Source organism: Mustelus asterias, chromosome 1, assembly GCF_964213995.1.
Source record: "Mustelus asterias chromosome 1, sMusAst1.hap1.1, whole genome shotgun sequence".
Classification (NCBI taxonomy): Eukaryota; Metazoa; Chordata; class Chondrichthyes; order Carcharhiniformes; family Triakidae; genus Mustelus; species Mustelus asterias.
In genome coordinates, this window is record NC_135801.1 from 95,008,734 (window position 1) to 95,027,996 (window position 19,263).

Sequence of the window (19,263 nt, forward strand, 5' to 3'; positions counted from 1 at the left end):
ACACCCAGAGATAGGATGGAGACAGAAAACCAGCATGCCAGCCAACAGGGCTATTTTTAGTTCCCCCCTGCCTTCAAATCCAGCCCAGCAAGAGACAAAATTCCAGTCGAGGTGCTTATGCAAAGCAAACATTTTTATTTCCTTATCAAGGAACAATGTTCTTAGACTTTGCTCCTTGATAAGGTCATAATAAATGGCATGTCTAAAGTGTTCACACTAGTATCAACTATTGACAGTGCATGAAGAATCTTGATGCTATTCCCATGCTGCTATATTCAAAAATATTTCACTAATTCTGTAAACTATATCTTATGCCGCTCATTCCTCAAATTTTATTGGCTCCTTATGGTGTTTTTACACCTGCTTCAGTTGTGTGAAATTCACAGCATGTGAAAATTGTGATGTGCCCTGCTAATTGCTTCCAGGCAAACTCTTAGAGAAATATGTAACACCAACTCAATTCAAGTCTGTTTACACTCAACAGCAATTTTATAACAGGATCAAAAGCTTGTGTCTTATCTATTGATGCTAACTCACAAAACGACTGCACCTTAACATAAGTGACTTAGACTTAAGAATTGGGGGAACAAGATCAAGATTTGGCAAGCATGCAAGCGAGAAGTTATGACAAATTGCAAAAACCTGCAAAACATAGATTGTGTGGCAGGATGGTGTGATCAGAGCTGTGTGTTTTATATTTTTGTGATTATGTTTTCTGTGTAGTTAAAGAAAACTGTATGTGAGAGAGCAGGGGAAAGGTTACTAGAAACAGGTTGTCTGTGAGGTCTAAAAGTTGAAAGGTTAAAAGGTGTTAACTTTGTGCATTTGAAATGAAAGGTTATGATGAGCTTGAATGAGTAAATAGGTTGGATCTAAAATTTGCGCTGTGAAGTGGGGAAATTGTCTTTTCGGCTGTTGAATTTCAAGAGGTGACAAGGAATGTGTTGATCCACCAGAAACAACTCTTGTTTAAAATAAAACAAAACTTACTCCGACTTACAAATCAAAGAAAAAGATTTCATAAGGAAACTTCATTACTCCAACACTTGCACTTGAGGCCTCACCGTGGGCCATTCCAAGCTCCCACAAACCCGAGCAGTTTCTTATTTATACTGAATCAGCTGACCACCACATCATTTTGTCATTGGTAACCTTGTTTACTGGGTCAGCTGACCCTTACCATTGGTCACACTGCAACAGATCCAATGTTCTTAGAATCCTTATAGTACAGAAGGAGGCCATTCGGCCCATCGAGTCTGTGCCGACCACAATTCCACCCAGGCCCTATTCTCGTAACCCTCATTTACCCAGCTAATCTCCCTGACACTAGGATCAATTTAGCATGGCCAATCAACCTAACACGCACATCTTTGGACTGAGAGGGGAAACCGGAGCACCCGGAGGAAAGCCACGCAGACACGGTGAGAACATGCAGACTCCACATAGACATTGACCCGAGGCTGGAATTGAATCCGGGTCTCTGACGCTGTGAGGCAGCAATGCTAACCATTGTGCTGCCCCAATCATCATTGGTTACATACTAACAGATTCCCCTTTTTTTTCAAAATAATTTAAGACAACCATCCTCTAGAATTCTAAACAAATTTCCAGTACCTCTTTTAGTAAAGCAGTTGGATAACTGTAGATTTGCACCAACCCAGTTGAGTTTTGAAACTTCTTCGTTTTCCAGCATTTGTTTGATGCTGGGCAAATCAATTCTTAGTCGCTTTTCTGTCACACTTTTATCGAGTGAACATTGTCCACATAACACTGAATCGGTGCCTTCTTTCCCGACGTTGCCATAAAAAAAACTCTGTTAATGTGTCAGACAAATATGTCCCCATATCCAACGCCACCACTAATGCTAGGGTTTCAGCTGCCAATGTACTTTTGACTACCCTTTTTATTTTCTTTGCTTCCTAGGCCAAGAGGCAACATTTTCCTTCCTTATCTACCAAGAATATTATGAATCTGGCACTGCTCGAATGTCCATCTGGTAGATTGGCATGTAAAGCATCACTAAACACAACTAACTTCATGTCTTCTGGTTCTCCTAGTGCTGGGAATTTATATACATTCCTTTAGTTTTAGCTTTTTTAAAGTTTTATTTGCCTGCAAGATCTCTCTTACTGAGGCACGCCTCAACATATTACTTAGCTCTCGGGCATTATAGCTCCCATCCGGTCTTCTCTATGTGCATAGCTAATTTAGCTATCATAATCCTCAACAATTCTGTTTCTTTTTCATTGGCTGCTTCTTTTTCCACTGACTCTCTCTGGTGATGGGAATGGGATCAATGCTATTTAGATATCTATGTTAACTCATCGTTATCCCAGATTTACTTTGTCGGATATCAAGACCAAGATATCAAAAAGCACCAGCTGTTTGACTCCCTACTTTAAATTCTGTCCTTAGCCTCTCAATTATCCTTTTTTCAAATTCCTCTGTACCACCCCTTGGAAATCATCAACATGTATCACGAAAATTCCAGTTAATTTTCCTTCAGACTTCTAAAAGAACATTGCAGGATCTGCTTTTAACTGGACACAGCCAGTCTTTAGCAATACAGATCGTACAGAGAAATACCAAACCCTTGTTGCATCACTTAATCCGTATACGCATTTGTTCAATCTCCACAATTATCCCTGTATATTACCTGCTTCTATGGACAGCCAAAAAAAAACCTTTCTTTGAAGCCTTTCATCCTAAGGAAATGCTGCTTTAATATCTATTGCTTTACATACCCAATTATTAGATGCTAGAATGGTGAAAAAATTTTCAGTGACACTTTTAGTGTCACCCTGCTGTGGGTGAATCGACCCTAATGTCTCTCCCCTCCAAGTGTTCCTTATACCCATGGGCTACCAATCTGGCTTTTGCTTTATACGTCCCATCTTGCAAAACTTTCTCTGTGCAAACCCACTGATGGAACAAAGCAAGTTGCCCTTCCTCTGGTACCTCGGTGTACACCCCAAACTCTTTCCAACTGTCTAACTCGTTTTTGGCCTCTCTTATCTCCACGAGCTCCATTTTGTTAGCAGCTACTAACACTTCCCTATCATGGGGACTTCTACTCCTCTTACTAACGTCGTTTTGATTCCTAACCTTCCTTGTTAAACTCCAGCCTCCGCTGTCGTGTCTGTTTTTGTCAAGGCTGCTATTCTCAGACTGCTGTTCTCTGTTGACACAACTTTGGTCACAGATTCATGACTTTTTTCTGGGTTCACGAAAGCTCATTGTCTCAACCTCAGGACTTGGGTCTCGCTTTTTTTGCTTCCATCTTTCCACCCCAATCTATAGTTTTCATTTTTTGCCCTTGCTCTTGGATGTTGAGCCAGTGTTTATACTTCCCTGAGGCTTTTCCTGCCCACTCGATTATAGTGGCATCCCTCCACTCACTTGACCCTTCGGGGATGTATGATACCGCTGTGCCTACTTTGGGTAACTGAACCTTTGAAGTAACAGCTTCATCCCCTGCTTTACTGTTACTTTGTTGATCATCAGATTCCCCCTCATCTATAGCTGTTTGATCCTTATAGAGCTCAAAGTATGTGCATGCGAGGTACAAGGTGCCCCCGGCACTTCTACATCCTGCTCAGATGCTCCAACTTCATAACCTATTACCAATACTCTTGAAGAGTGGGCTCACATTGCCTGGTTACCGTGTTGTAGTATAACTACCTTGCCATCTGTCCCCATCACTTTCCTGGGCCCTTTACACTTTTTTAGGCCCTCTCTTTTATAGTAGACCATATCCCCTTTCTTGAAGTATACCCCGATGGTCTTTTGTGATGCCTTAGGGTTTGTCTTATCCTTTCTGAAACCTCAACCTTAATGAAGGCCTTTCTGCCTGCATGCATAGCACTTAAGTGTGCCGAAAACATGGAGCTAATGCTTGCCCCTTCTAATGCTGGAGGAGCAGCTGTTAATACTGGCAGCAACTTTGGATTCCTCCCGTATACTAAGTGATATGGACTATAGCCTGCCACCATCTGTAAAGAGTTTTTCACGTGCACTGCCCATGCTAATGCAATCTGCAATTTATAGTCTGGTTGATCCACCAAGATTTAATGCAACATGTCATCTATAACTGCTTGATTCCTTTCACAGAGGCCATTGCTGAATGGGCTCTCCACTGCAGTGTACATTATTACAATATTTAAATTTTCACACATCTTGAGATTCATCATTTGCGAATTCACCCCCATTGTTGTCAAAAATTTAGACAGTGCCCCCAACCCCGTTCCAATCCAGTGGGTCATAATTTTATTTATAATGGTCTTTTTATCTTTGCTGTAAATCACCATAGCTATGCTAAACCAGGTGGCCATGTTCACGAAGTGTAACAAATAGATGCCTTTGTCCTTATCCCATATCTTTAGATCCATCACCACTACATCATTGAAATCTCGTGCTAGTGGAAGATAATGAGATCATTATATCCTTTGTCCAGCACACCTGCATCCTGCAAAGTGCTCTCAGTCTCTGGTGCTGGATGAGCAAACTGCTTATGGAGTTTCAGAACAATCTTTTTTGTCCACCATGCTGTTATCTGTAAGCGACACTGATGCGTCATGAATCCTTTGGTCCGATAATTTCGGTTTGCTTAAGGGAAGACAATAAGGGCCAGATCTTGTAAAGTGTAGGTCCACAGTTTTCCAAAATACCATGGCTTTATCTTGTTTCAAGTCGATGGTCATCTGCGCTTTCTTTGTCACAGACCTGCTTAATAACAAATGGTATATCACCGAAAACTACAACTGTACTTATGAATAAGCTGATCCCACAATTCTACAGGGAAGGACCACCCTTTTGGAAGATGTTAAAGTATTGTCATTTCCAAATCTAAAGCAGATAGAACTACCATGGTCTTTCACTTTCTTTGTGTCTTTATGATCAAGAGACCCTAAATAACAATTTAGCCAATCTTGGCCGCAGACAGTGGACATCCATTCATTATCTAAAGCAGCACAGTTGAAAGACTCTTATCATTAGGATGCTGATTATAGGACTCAACATTTCTGCCACCAAAACAATGCCTTGGGTGGCATGGTGGTACAGTGGTTTGTACTGCTGCCTCACGGCACCAGGGACCCGGGTTTGATTCCCGGCTTGGGTCACTGTCTGTGTGGAGTTTGCACATTCTCCCTGTGTCTGGGTGGGTTTGCTCCGGTTTCCTCCCACAGTCCAAAGATCTGTGGGTTTGGTAGATTGGCCATTCTAAATTGCCCCTTAGTGTCAGCGGGACTAGCTAGGGTAAATGCTTGGTGTCATGGGGATCGGGCCTGGGTGAGATTGTGGTCTGTGCAGACCCGATGGGCTGAATGGCCTCCTTCTGCACTGCAGGATTCTATGATTCTTCCTAGTCCTTATCCTCATCACTATCGGTTTCTACGTATTCTGTGTCACATGTAGTTTCAAAGACACAATTTCTTCTTTTCGGGCAGTTTACTACGTAGTGGTATGGGGAAATCACATTCAAAACAGCGATTCACAATCCCTTTAGCATTTCTTCGATTTAAATGTCTTTTTTCAGTTTTCCATGTGCGACTTCTTTTCCCATTATCAAATTGGTTATATCCGGTTTCAACACTAGATCTGTTATTAACGTAACTGTCTCTAAGGGCCATCGTGTACTATTTGATCTGGCACAGGGCTGAGTTACCATTGACTCCTCTATTCTGGGCGTTATGGCATTCCGGTCTGTATTGAAAATGGTGGCAGGGAACAATTGTTTCCAGAAAAACGTTTTTAATGATGCTGTCATTTGATCAAAGAGAGGCTCTGTTTCCCTTAATTGTATTCCAGTCATTACTAAAAGAGCAAGCATTTGGGACAGACATGCACAGTCCAACAACTTAAAGGCCAATACTGCATCTGGAATCTCCAAATTAAATTTCGTTAGCCTGTTACATAAGTGTGGTGGACTTCAGTTGTGCCTTTGTCCTACATGGACCACCGTTGTGTGTTTGTTATGCCTGGGCACATCCCCTGCCGGCTCGGCTCCTCCCCTCGTCACCTAGTATAAAGGTGGCTGTCTCCTCCCCCTTGTTCAGTCCAGGTCGGTTACCTGTTGGGATGTGCTCCTGATTCTGTTATGAATAAAAGCCTACAGTTGTATTGGCACACAAGTAGTCTTTTGCCTAATTGATAGCGCATCAATAAGAACATAAGAACTAGCAGCAGGAGTAGGCCATCTGGCCCCTTGAGGCTGTTCCGCCATTCAATAAGATCATGGCTGATCTTTTCATGGACTCAGCTCCACTTACCCACCTGCTCACCATAATCCTTAATTCCTTTATTGTTCAAAAATTTATCTATCCTTGCCTTGAAAACATTCAATGAGGTAGCGTCAACTGCTTCACTCGGCAGGGAATTCGACAGATTCACAACCCTTTGTGTGAAGAAGTTCCTCCTCAACTCAGTCCTAAATCTGCTTCCCCTTATTTGAGGCCATGCCCTCTAGTTCTAGTTTCACCCGCCAGTGGAAAGAACTTCCCTGCTTCTATCTTATCCATTCCCTTCATAATTTTATATGTTTCTATAAGATCTCCCCTCATTCTTCGGAATTCCAATGAGTATAGCCCCAGTCTACTCAGTCTCTCCTCATAAGCCAACCCTCTCAACTCCGGAATCAACCTAGTGAATCTCCTCTGCACCCCCTCCAGTGCCAGTATATCCTTTCTCAAATAAGGAGACCTAAACTGTACACAGTACTCCAGGTGTGGCCTCACCAGCACCCTATACAGCTGCAACATAACCTCACTGTTTTTAAACTCCATCCTTCTAGCAATGAAAGACAAAATTCCATTTGCCTCCTTAATTACCTGCTGCACCTGCAAACCAACTCCTTGTGATTTTTGCACAAGGACACCCAGGTCCCTTTGCACAACAGCATGCTGCAATTTTTTAGCATTTAAATAATAGTCCATTTTGCTGTTATTCCTACCAAAATGGATGACCTCACATTTACCAACATTGTAATCCATCTGCCAGACCCTCACCCACTCAATTAGACTATCTATATCCCTTTGCAGACTTTCAGCGTCCTCTGCACACTTTGCTCTGCCACTCATCTTATTGTCATCTGTGAACTTTGACACACTACACTTGATCCCCAACTCCAAATCATCTATGTAAATCGTAAACAATTGCGGTCCCAACACTGATCCCTGAAGTACACCACTAGTCACTGATTGCCATCCAGAAAAACAACCATTTACCCTCACTCTTTGCTTTCTGTTAACCAATCCTCTATCCATGCTAACACATTACCCGTAACACCGTGCACCTTTATCTTATGCAGCCTTCTTTGGTGCGGCACCTTGTCAAATGCCTTTTGAAAACCCAGATACACCACATCCACAGGTTCCCCATTGTCCACTGCGCATGTAATGTTCTCAAAGAATTCCACCAAATTAGCCAAACATGACCTGCCCTTCATGAACCCATGCTGCGTCTTACCAATGGGACAATTTATATCCAGATGTCTTGCTATTTCTTCCTTGATGATAGATTCAAGCATTTTCCCTACTACAGAAGTTAAGTTAACCAGCCTATGGTTACCCTTGTTATGGCCCCTGTCAAAATCCATGATATATACTCTTCATGGAGTGGGTATCTTGTTTCCTAATCCTGTCAAACATCACCCATCCTTCATAATTCTCCAAGTACCCGTCTTTTTGGTGAAACTTATCCAAGTATCGTAGCAGGAGCTGTAGCCCTTTTTTAGGGCATCTGCTGTCCAATAAAATATTTTGCTCCTTATCTTGCTCCTAAGCTTTTTTTTTCAGTATTGTGATGACAAGGTTCCACATTTCCACCTCTGCTTTCCATTGCCGATATGGTTCGGCATCTGAAAAGACAGGGAGACAATCAAATTCCGTCAGTTTACTTCTACGTTCTGGTCATGGTTGTCGCACTTCTTCAAAATATAAACACCAACTTACAATGAATTTTCCTCAGCTACCAATGTTGATCCACCAGAAGGAACTCTTCAGTTGTAGGCAATAAAATAAAACAAGACTTACTCCAACTTATCAAAGAAAAAGGTATAATAAAGAAACTTCATTACTCCAACACTTGAGGCCTCACCCTGGGCCATTCCAAACTTCCACAAACAGCAGCAGCTCCTTATTTATACTGGGTCAGCTGACCACCATATCATTTTGTCATTGGTTACACAGTTTACTGGGTCAGCTGACCCTTACATCATGTTACCATTGGTCACACTACAACAGATCCAATGTTCTAAAAGCTCTGACGAAGGGTCATCCAGACTCGAAACACTGGCTCTATTCTCTCCCCACAGATGCTGTCAGACCTGCTGAGATTTTCCAACATTTTTTTGTTTTTGTTTCAGATCGTTATCTTTGGTTACATTCTAACAAACTTTTGCATCTTACAGAAATTTCATGCTTAAACAGGAGAAGATATATTAAATTTTATTGACCCCAAAGTAGATGCAAAATAGAAAACATGAAAGTCTTTTATATTTTAAGTTGCATTCAAAGTTCCATTGGACAATGGAACTTCATAGAATCATAGAAACCCTATAGTGCAGAAAGAGGCCATTCGGCCCATCGAGTCTGCACCGACCACAATCCCACCCAGGCCCTACTCCCATATCCCTACACATTTACCCGCTAATCCCTCTAACCTACGCATCTCAGGACACTAAGGGGTAATTTTAGCATGGCCAATCAACTTAACCCGCACATCTTTGGACTGTGGGAGGAAACCAGAGCACCCGGAGGAAACCTACGCAGACACGAGGAGAATGTGCAAACTCCACACAGACAGTGACCCAAGCTGGGAATCGAACCCAGGTCCCTGGAGCTATGAAGCAACAGTGCTAACCACTGTGCTACCGTGCCACCTTGTGATGATTTGTGATGAAAGGGGAAGATATATTTATGGAAAGGGATGTTTAACTGAGTTGAGTTGCTGTAGGGGAAATTCCTGAAGATCAGCTCCTTTGTGTGGGATGCTCAGAAGCTGTGAAAGTTTTGAATTTGAGGCCTGGTGTTAAGCCAGGAGTGTGTTTGTTTTAATAAATAGCTCGTTTCTGAACCTCCTTTTGGAATTCCACATCAGAGGGAAGTGTCTGAGAAGTCATGAGGTGTACCTTTATTAAAGTGACAACAATCCTTAACTTGGCTCATGTTTACTTGATTTTTATGGTTAAAATCTATAAGAGGTTGTTGCCAAAAAGGTAGTTAAATTGTGTACTTTTGACTCAACATGTTTTTTTGGGGGGTTGGGTTTGTTCTACAAGACTGTTATAACTGAGTAACCTTTATCTTGTGTGCTTCAGTTTTCTTTTTTTAAAAACTTTTAATTTTTAAAATTCTCCGGGTGTTACCAGAGTCCTATCCTTCTGAGGTCAGTAGCTCTTCCTCCTCGTTTTCACAATAACACAAAAGGTTTATGAACAGTGAAACAGACTTCACTCTGGGGCCTGGCTTATCAGCAATAACATCAGGTGTGGTGCTAAAGTGCAAAGGGACTTGGGAGTCCTAGTCCAGGATTCTCTAAAGGTAAACTTGCAGGTTGAGTCCGTAATTAAGAAAGCAAATGTAATGTTGTCATTTATCTCAAGAGGCTTGGAATACAAAAGCAGGGATGTACTTCTGAGGCTTTATAAAGCACTGGTTAGGCCCCATTTGGAGTACTGTGAGCAATTTTGGGCCCCACACCTAGGAAGGACATACTGGCACTGGAGCGGGTCCAGCGGAGATTCACACGGATGATCCCAGGAATGGTAGGCCTGACATACGATGAACGTCTGAGGATCGTGGGATTATATTCATTGGAGCTTAGGAGGTTGAGGGGAGATCTGATAGAAACTTACAAGATAATGAACGGCTTAGATAGGATGGACGTAGGGAAGTTGTTTCCATTAACAGGGGAGACTAGGACGCGGGGGCACAGCCTTAGAATAAAAGGGAGTCACTTTAGAACAGAGATGAGGAGAAATTTCTTCAGCCAGAGAGTGGTGGGTCTGTGGAATTCATTGCCACAGAGGGCTGTGGAGGCCGAGACGTTGAGCGTCTTCAAGACAGAAATTGATAAATTCTTGATTTCTCGAGGAATTAAGGGCTATGGGGAGAGAGCGGGTAAATGGAGTTGAAATCAACCATGATTGAATGGTGGAGTGGACTCGATGGGCCGAATGGCCTTACTTCCGCTCCTATGTCTTATGGTCTTATGGTTAGCAATGGGGAGATAGGTGGAAGAATCAGTTCAATGTAGAAAAAAGTTTTATAAATATATTTTGGCAATAAGAATATAAATACACGTTAAATGCAATAGCAGGTATTTGATGTACAGATGCACAGGCCATTAAAAACAGCAGCATAAATGAATAAAAGCATAAAGGAATTCTTGATTTTGTAGCTAGAGGCATTGAATTGGAAAAGAAGGGAAGTAATGTTGAAATCATACAAATGCTCAGTAAGACTGCAGTTGGAGTAGTCTCTACCGTGTGGGAACCTCATTATATAATAGATTTAAAAGCAATAGGGAAGATGCAGCACTGATTCATTGACATGTTACCAAAATGATGGGTTTCATTTATGAAGACAACCTGGGAAAGTAAGGGATTTTTTCATTTACCGCTGAGAAGATGAAGGGTTGAGTTGATTGAAATCTTCCAAAATAATGAAGGATTCTAATCGTTACATGTTAATAAATTGCTTCCACTGATTGGGGTGGGGTGGGATGGGATGGGGGTATGGGGGGAGGAAAGAAAGTGCAGAATGTATTGTTACAGTCATAGCTAGGGAGTAGAGAGAGATCAACTTAATATAAGTAGGTCCATACATGTTTCTCAGTAATTTCAATCTTTTGTAGCCCTGTTTTTTCTCAAAATCACGTTAAAAAGGCCAGCAGAACATCCCATGGCTGGCGAGAGTGCTAAAAGGAAACATTTGTCGCTAATTATTGAGCAGAGAGTGGAATTACTCATGCATCTAGTGAAGGGTGCCTCAGTGAAAAGATTCACTGAAGAACATGGCATCGGTACATAAACCATTGTGAGGTCTTGTGGAACAGTTGGTAGTGTCCCTGCCTCTGAGCCAGAAACTCTGGGTTTGAATTCTACCCCAGGACCTGATGGCCAAGGAAGATGCATTCATAATGTGGCCAACCTGTGCATCAACCTGTAAAATCCTACCAACACATGCCAATAGCAGGTGGTAAGAGTGGGAGAGACTCCTGTTCAGCTATGCTTGATGTGGAGTGGCATCCCTTAAGTTATAAGCCTCCGGCGACAGACTAGCGACCTGTTCCAGGAAAAACTTTGCTATGGTAACAGAAGAAAGTCAACATTTTCTTTCATTTGTTCACGAATGTGGGTATGGCTGGGCCAGCATTTATTGTCCATCCCTAACTGCCCTCCATTTCAGAGGGAATTTAAGAGTCAACGACATTGCTGTGGGTCTGAAGTCAAATGTAGGCCAGACCAGGAAACGATGGCAGATTTTCTTCTCTAAAGGACATGAATGAACCAGATGGATTTTTATAACAATCGACAATGATTTCATGGCCATCATTAGATTTTTAATTCCAGATTTTTTATTGAATTCAAATTTCACCATCTGCCATGGTGGGATTCAAATCCGGATCCCCAGAGCATTACCCTGGGTCTTTTGATCACTAGTCCAGTGACAAAACCACTATGCCTCTGCCTCCCCTATCTTGTGCACCACTTTGGTGCTGGAAGAGAAATAATAATATTGACCATTTATAATTTAAAGAAGCAAAAAGGAGAAGTTACTTAAATGTTATGCTGACAGCAATGTGCCAAAATTAATGGATAATAGGAAAACACTCCATTAGTCAAAGACTATTTATGTAGACAAATGATACTAGGGTGGATCCCACAGCATTGAAGCAAAAAATATCCATTGGATTGCTACATTATCTTGAGTGAATCTATACGAGAATCATAAAATAGTTACAGCACAGAATCCGGTCATTTAGCACATCGTCTCTGTGTCAGTTCTCTGCAACAGCAACTCAGCTCGCCTCACTCCTCCTCCCTGTAGTTCTGTAAAATCCTTTTACTTCTGAAAGCTGCAACTGAATCTGTCTCCACCATATGCTCAAGCAGTGCATTCCAGTCCAAACAACTTATTGCATAAAGAGGTTTTTTGTCATGTTGCTGTTTCTTTTGTTAATTGCCTTGGCGTTCTCAATCTTCTTTCAATGGGAACAGTTTCTCCTCATTTACTCTGTCCAGACCTCTTCTAATTTTGAACACACCTAACAGATCTCCTCTTAATCTTCTCCAAACCCCAACTTCACCCATCTATCCACATAACTGAAGTCTCATCCTCCGAACCATTCTCATAAATCTTTTCTACACCCTTTCTTAAAACTTTATATCCTTCCCATTGAGGCTGAATGGGTTTTATGAAGGTTCATAACCTACTTACTTTTGTACTCTGTGCCCCTTTTTAGAAAACACAGGATTTAGCATAATTTATTAATTGATTTCCAAATGATTTATGCACATTTACACCCAGGTCCCTCTGCTCCTGCATTTCCTGTAGAATTGTATCCTTTATTTTATGTTACCTCTTCTCATTCTTCAGACCAAAATGTATCACTTCACTGTTCTTCACATTAAATTTCATCTGCCATATGTCTGTCCATTCCACTAGCCTGTCTATATCCTCCCTGCATCACTAAGTTATCTGATCAGTGATGTAGAGCGATACCAACAGCGCGGGTTCAATTCCTGTACCGGCTGAGGTTATTCATGAAGGCCCACCTTCTAACCTTGCCCTTGCCTGAGGTGTGTGATCCTCAGGTTAAATCACCACCAGTCAGCTCTCCCCCTAAAAGAGGACAGCAGCCTATGTTCAGCTGGGCTATGGCAACTTTACCCCTATATCCTCTTGAAGTCTATCACTATCCTCCTCACAGTTCACAATTCTTCCAAGTCTTGCATTATTACAAATTTTGAAATTGTGCCCTGTACACCAAGGTCTAGGTTTTCAATATTAAATCAAGTACAGCAGTTTCTCCCCATATACAATGCTCAGTCAGAAGTAAATAAAATTTTCTGCAATTCATGTTTCTAATAGGCTTGAATTAAATAATTAAACTATTGCATAATGAAATTCTATCAATGCTAAAGCCTAATGATTCAAAGTACAACATGGCTCAAAGGAAGTGCCTATTGGCACTAATATTTTTCACCTAAAAAGCATATTTTTATTCATGTTTGGGGACTCAAATGATTAATACATGGAAAAATAACATATTAATAGATTTAGAAATTAGATGGCCAACACATTTTCTTAGAGCTCTGGCATCTCAAAATTTGGCACTACTCCCCTGGTGAATACTCATCAGGATGGTATAACAAATTTAAATTACACCATGGTGTGCGACTGTTGAAAATGTGTGGTGAAAAAGCTTCAGCTGTCCCTGAAGCTGCAGAAGCATGCTTGGGTGAATTTTCCACGTTAGTACTGAAAGTTTAACAGCAGAAAGAGCAAGTGCACATGCTGATGAGACCTCATATTGGAGGCATGTTCCCAGGAAAACCTATGTAACAGCAGATGAATCAACACCAATGAGATTCAAAGATTCTAAGGAATGGCTTACTGTATTTAGATATTCAAATGCAACAGGTATTTGCTGGTGGAAATTGCTTGTTATTGGAAAAGCTAGCATCCTAAGACTTTCAAGGGACTGGGGTTTTTCCTGCTATTTATGAGGCCAAAGGTGAGCATGGACGACCAACTAAATTTTCATTGATTGGTACAAGAACCATTTTGTCCCTGAAGCCAGAGCTCATTGTCCATCTATGGGTCTTCCCACGAACTGCATAATTATGTTACTCCTTGATAATTGTGCTGCAGAACTCCTCAACTAAGATTATGGGTAGGAATTTTCAGCTCTTTCCACTGCCAGATCTTCTGGTCCCACCGAGGGCAATGTCCCCCACAGAGGGGATTTCCAGGCAGCGGGACAGCTGAACCACACAAGACACCAAAGACATCTGCAGGCCCAGAAGATACCATTGGCAGTCAATGGCGAGCCAGCCACCCCCCCCGACCCCAATTGTATGTCCATCATCCAACACATGGACAAAGGATCCTGCAGGCATTCAAGATCAAGTAGATGGCTGAATTCATGCACAAAATGCTCACTGCATGCAACAAAGGCTTGGGATTGAAGAAATTCCAAAAATAATTCAATGTAAAAGAGTGCTGCAAAGGTACTCAATGTACCTTTGCCAATGTACCCCAAGATATTTTGATAAATGGATGGCACATCTTTTGGCGATTTACCATGTTGGTAAAGAGTGAAGATGAAATTTAATCTGATTTTTGTGGTTTTTGTGTGACTAATAAGAAAAAGGTCCTTGAAGATTTATTGGCATATGTGAAAGATTTGTCATGTGATGAAGCCAAGTAGTTGGACAGCAATTGAAGATTGTCTGAATGTTTACAATGATGCTCTGATTCACCTCCAACTAACAGACAGTGAAATATGAATAAGAATAAGAATAAAGAAAATGAGAATGATAATGGTGATGATGAAAATGGTGTGCTCAATGACCAGGAAAAGAGACTATTGACTGCTAGATAAGCATTATGGAGGAATTGATTCATTACAAAGCAGCACATTACGTGGGCCTACAAAATACAGGAGGTGTTCCTGAAAGAAAAGCCCAAATATTTAAAACAACTTAAATTGCAGAAGATGTTTAAAAGAATTATGTAAGAGTTTTAACAACACCAGGTTAAAGTCCAACAGGTTTATGGTATTTGCTACCAAATAAACCTGTTGGACTTTAACCTGGTGTTGTTAAAACTCTTACTGTGTTCACCCCAGTCCAACACCGGCATCTCCACATCATAAAAGAATTATGACAAGGCCTCAGCCTTTAATTTCCTGAGTCTGTGTCTCTACACTAGCAACCACCCCAGGCATTTACTCTGATGACTCTTCTTCGGATAAAATGTAATTTAAGAAAATAAATCCAACAGCTTCCATTTGGAAGCGGAAAAATGGATGATGATTTGTTAAATAAAACAGTTTCATTCTTTATTTTTCATACTTTATTTTATGTATTATAAATAGTCTACATGCTAGGCCTAAGACCAAAAATCCATAAAATCCCCAAATCTGACACACATACAGTCCCGAGTATCCCAGTTTTGGGATCCAGTATATTAGTTGTAATGTTTGGGCAATTCAACATAAAGTAAAACCATGGGTTAGCCCTTACTTAGAATACAGTTTTTGAGTCCTCGCATGATGGGAAATATTGAAACCCTATAAAGTGTTCAAAGGAGAACCACAAGAATTATACCTGCTTTAAAAGCCTAAATTACCATGACACCTAAAAATCAGAGTTGTTTAACTTTACAAAAATGTAGACTTTGGGAAGGTTTCACTACGGTGTTTAAGATAAGGAAGAAACTAAACTGTGTCCTTGTGGATAGATGATTTCAATTAAATAAGTTAATGACAGGACGTGAATAAGTTACATAAGCATAGAATTAGGCTTGATGCCAAGAGGTTTTTCTTTTAGCAGGTCATTGACCTGGCTTGTCATTCAGTGAGTCAGGATTCACCACAAGCAGAGCTGGCCAAGTTCCGAGTTGAGGCTGGAATCAAAGCAGGCAAAATATATTTGTGTCGCTAAATGATGCGTCTCCCTGTCATTGTGGTCTCCTGGAACTCATTTTGATTGCCTTCGGAGAGGAAATTCCCAATATTATTTCTTCCCTGAATTACCCTAAAGCATGCTGTGTCATTAAATAGCAACTGTCAGTGTATTCATTTCATTCAGTAATTTCAGCTCTTTAAATAGTGTGCAAGTCTTGGACTTGAAGTATTCCAGTTGTGTCAAGACAGTAAGCATCTCCACAATGTCTCATATTTCTTGTATACAAGAGTGAATTGAGCTTCTTCTTCTCAGTATTGTGAATTTTTTTAATTAAACTAAAACATCAAGAAACCATAGTGTTTCCAAAAACTATAGTTGCCAAGGGTCCTGTCTTGTAGTAACTGATAAATTGCTCTTTCATCAATATTATTTTTTATAAACTATTAAAATCAATTAATTACTTTAATTACTATGCAGAAATTAAGTTCTGCAAATTGCAGCTTTTTACTGCAAACTTTGTAAGTCAATTTTAAATATAACAATCTTGCTTGTTCCTTCTTTCTTGACTCTTTTCCCACACCTAGAGGTGCATGAGGCATGCAAAGCACATGCTTATGTCCGTTTCCGTAGTTTATTTTGCCCACTGGTAAGGATCACTAGCCTGAAGGCAGAGGTGAGAGCTTGAGGGGCACAAGTCCACATCAAGTAGATGATCAGGAATTCCTCCTGCTCTTACTGCCTACCAGAGGCATACTGGGAGGATTTGCAGATTGTTGATCAACCTGTTTGGCCACACTATTAAAGCACCATCCATGACCATCATGTTGTAAAGTGGGTCCCAAACCAAAATATATAATCGCAATAAAAATTATTTCAAAGCTACTTGACTGATATTTAAAATAACCTTTCTTAATTTTTATTTTACGTTTGGATAAAGTGTTTAAACATTCAAGCACATTATATTTGCCAATGATCAAATAAAAAGATTTGGGGTAAAAATTAGTCTGGACTTACTTTAAAGAGTTTAAGCCCATCTGCACGTCAAGACGAAGAGGCCTGAGGACTTTGGGACAGAGTTTTTGACACTGGTCACATGTTCACAGAGAGCTCATCCCATCCGAGAAACCAATTTCATAGAATCCCTACAGTGCAGAAGGAGGCCATTCCACCCATTGAGCCTGCAACAATAACAATCCCACCCAGGCCCGATCCCCATATGCCCACGTATTTACCTTGCTAATTCCTCGGCACCAAAGGTCAATTTAGCATGGTCAATCAACCTAATTTGCGCATCTTTGGAGTGTGGAAGGAAACCAGAGCACCCGGAAAAAACCCAAGCAGACACAAGGAGAATGTGCAAACTCCACATTTATAGTCATCCGAGGTCGGACTTGAACCTAGGCCTGCCTCACTGGCAGCAATCCACAGCTAAGTCCCAGGAGAGGAATTGCAGTGGACTCTGAAGGAATAGCATAGGTAGAGGTTGGGGTGGATATGGGCAGAGGTGAGATCATGATCTCTATGGAATAAAGGGAACACTCCTGCTCCACCTGACTCCGTCTGGTATTTGTGAAATAAATCCTCAGTGGTACAGGCCTGATATGACGCACTCACTATGAGCATAGTCTTTTGGTTCCTAATTTAGATATTCAAAAGGCCTCACAGTGAGTCAGTCACTTAGGTTGTGGTCCTGCTGCCAAATTCTATGTGGTTTGAGCATAGACCATTCTAACTACTAAAGCGACATGCCTTGCATCCGTTTTACAAAATGAGCATAATGTATAAATTTCTACACCCTGATCTCTGAAGATTAGGGTTAACATATGGAAATTTAATATTAACCTCACCGAAATGAAAAATCTATTCACAGGATTATCTACTCTGAGGTAAGCCATTCTACGATTCCTGAAATTTAGTAGAAAATTTCCCCATTAGCTCTTGCCCAATAATAGAGCTCTCTAAGAGGGATGTGAAAAGGGGTGGTGGAAGTGTTGGATGGGACGGTTTTGTTGGGGGGGAAATGGGGTCTGACATTGGGGGGGGAAAAAGGGTGGGTCAGGTTGGGTTGTGGGAGGGGGTGCAGTGTCCAGCTGTGTCACATCATGGCTCAGATTCAGATGGGGGAGGTCGGTAAGGAGGGGGAGGGATCTAACAGAGTTGGGTTGGGTCGAGGGGCTCAAGACAGGTGTGGGAGAATCCCATGCAAGTGGAGTGTTCTCGAGCATGAAGAATGCCATAGGGCTAGGTGCTCAGTGGACGAAGGGGTGTGGTTGTGGTGGTAAGAGAGTCCCCCTTGGGTTTGAGAGTATGATGGAATTCCCATACAGGAACTGGTCTGGATATTTAAAATATTTAGACTGAAGTTAGAAATGGTTTTATTGCTTTGGTTTTATTTCTTCTTACTTTTTCAAAGTAACTATTAGCGTAACACCGGCAAAACCATCCGAAGTTAGCAGTTTAAATCATTTTACTGGATAGTTCCCAGCCCAGTGCAATTGTCCAGGGGAAGTTAACACCTCTGGAGAATTGTCATGTAAACCCTAACCTGTTTACAGAGATTCCCCAGCACATCTTTGGAGTACCCCTCAAATCTGGCGCTGGAGAGCCAGAAAGTTATAGAATCCATAGAGTACAAAAGGAGGCCATTCAGCCCATCAAGTCTCTACTGACCACAATCCCACCCAGACCCTATTCCCATAACCCACACATTTATCCTGCTAACCCCCCTGACTCTAGGGTCAATTTTGCATGGCCAATCAACCTATCCCACACATCTTTGCACTGAGAGGGGAAACCGGAGCACCCAGAGGAAGCCCATGCAGACACAGGGAGGACGTGCAAACTCCACGCAGACAGTGACCCGAGGCCGGAATTGAACCTGGGTCCCTGGCACTGTGAGGCAATCATGGAATCCTACAGTGCAAAAGGAGGCCATTCAACCCATTGAGTCTGCACCAACCACAATCTCACCCAGGCCCTATCCCCATAACCCCATGCATTTACCCTAGCTAGTCTCCCTGACACTAAGGAACAATTTAGCATGGCCAATCCACCTAACCTGCACATCTTTGGCCTGTGAGAGAAAACTGGAGCACCTGGAGGAAACCCACACAGACACGGGGAGAGCGTGCAAACTCCACACAGACAGTGACCCAAGTTGGGAATTGAACCCAGGTCCCTAGCACTGTGAGGCAGCAGTGCTAACCACTGTGCCACCATGCCGCCCCTGGATCAATAACATGGGAATGCTTGTAACAAGTACCCATTGTATGTGTGTGCATATCTGTCGTGTGGGCTTTGGGTGTACACAATAATATACTCTCAAATCCTCACAATTTGAGGGAACACATCCTACTTCTCTGTAATTCATGTTGATGCATAAATTGCATGCTGGGAACATTTGAAAACTGCACATGCTCAGAATGCATATTGAGAAATTCTGCTAACTGCACATGTTTAGAATGCATAAACACGATTGCAAGTTCTTTCAATGTTTTTGAGGTGAAAATGTTCCAGTTGAAGGTCAGACTTTTGATAAAGGATGAAGCTTTGAATTACAATCTTTAATGAAGGATTAAAAATGCAAAAGACATTGCAAGGGGTATATTTAATCACATTGCTGTGAA

General features: G+C 41.5%; 1 protein-coding gene across 1 annotated transcript in view; it reads right to left on the minus strand.

The window, feature by feature from the left end:
* The window catches only part of ppargc1a (peroxisome proliferator-activated receptor gamma, coactivator 1 alpha), a 590,881-nt gene that overhangs the window by 345,782 nt on the left and 225,836 nt on the right, over positions 1-19,263 (minus strand). The gene's annotated exons all lie outside the window — the stretch shown is intronic.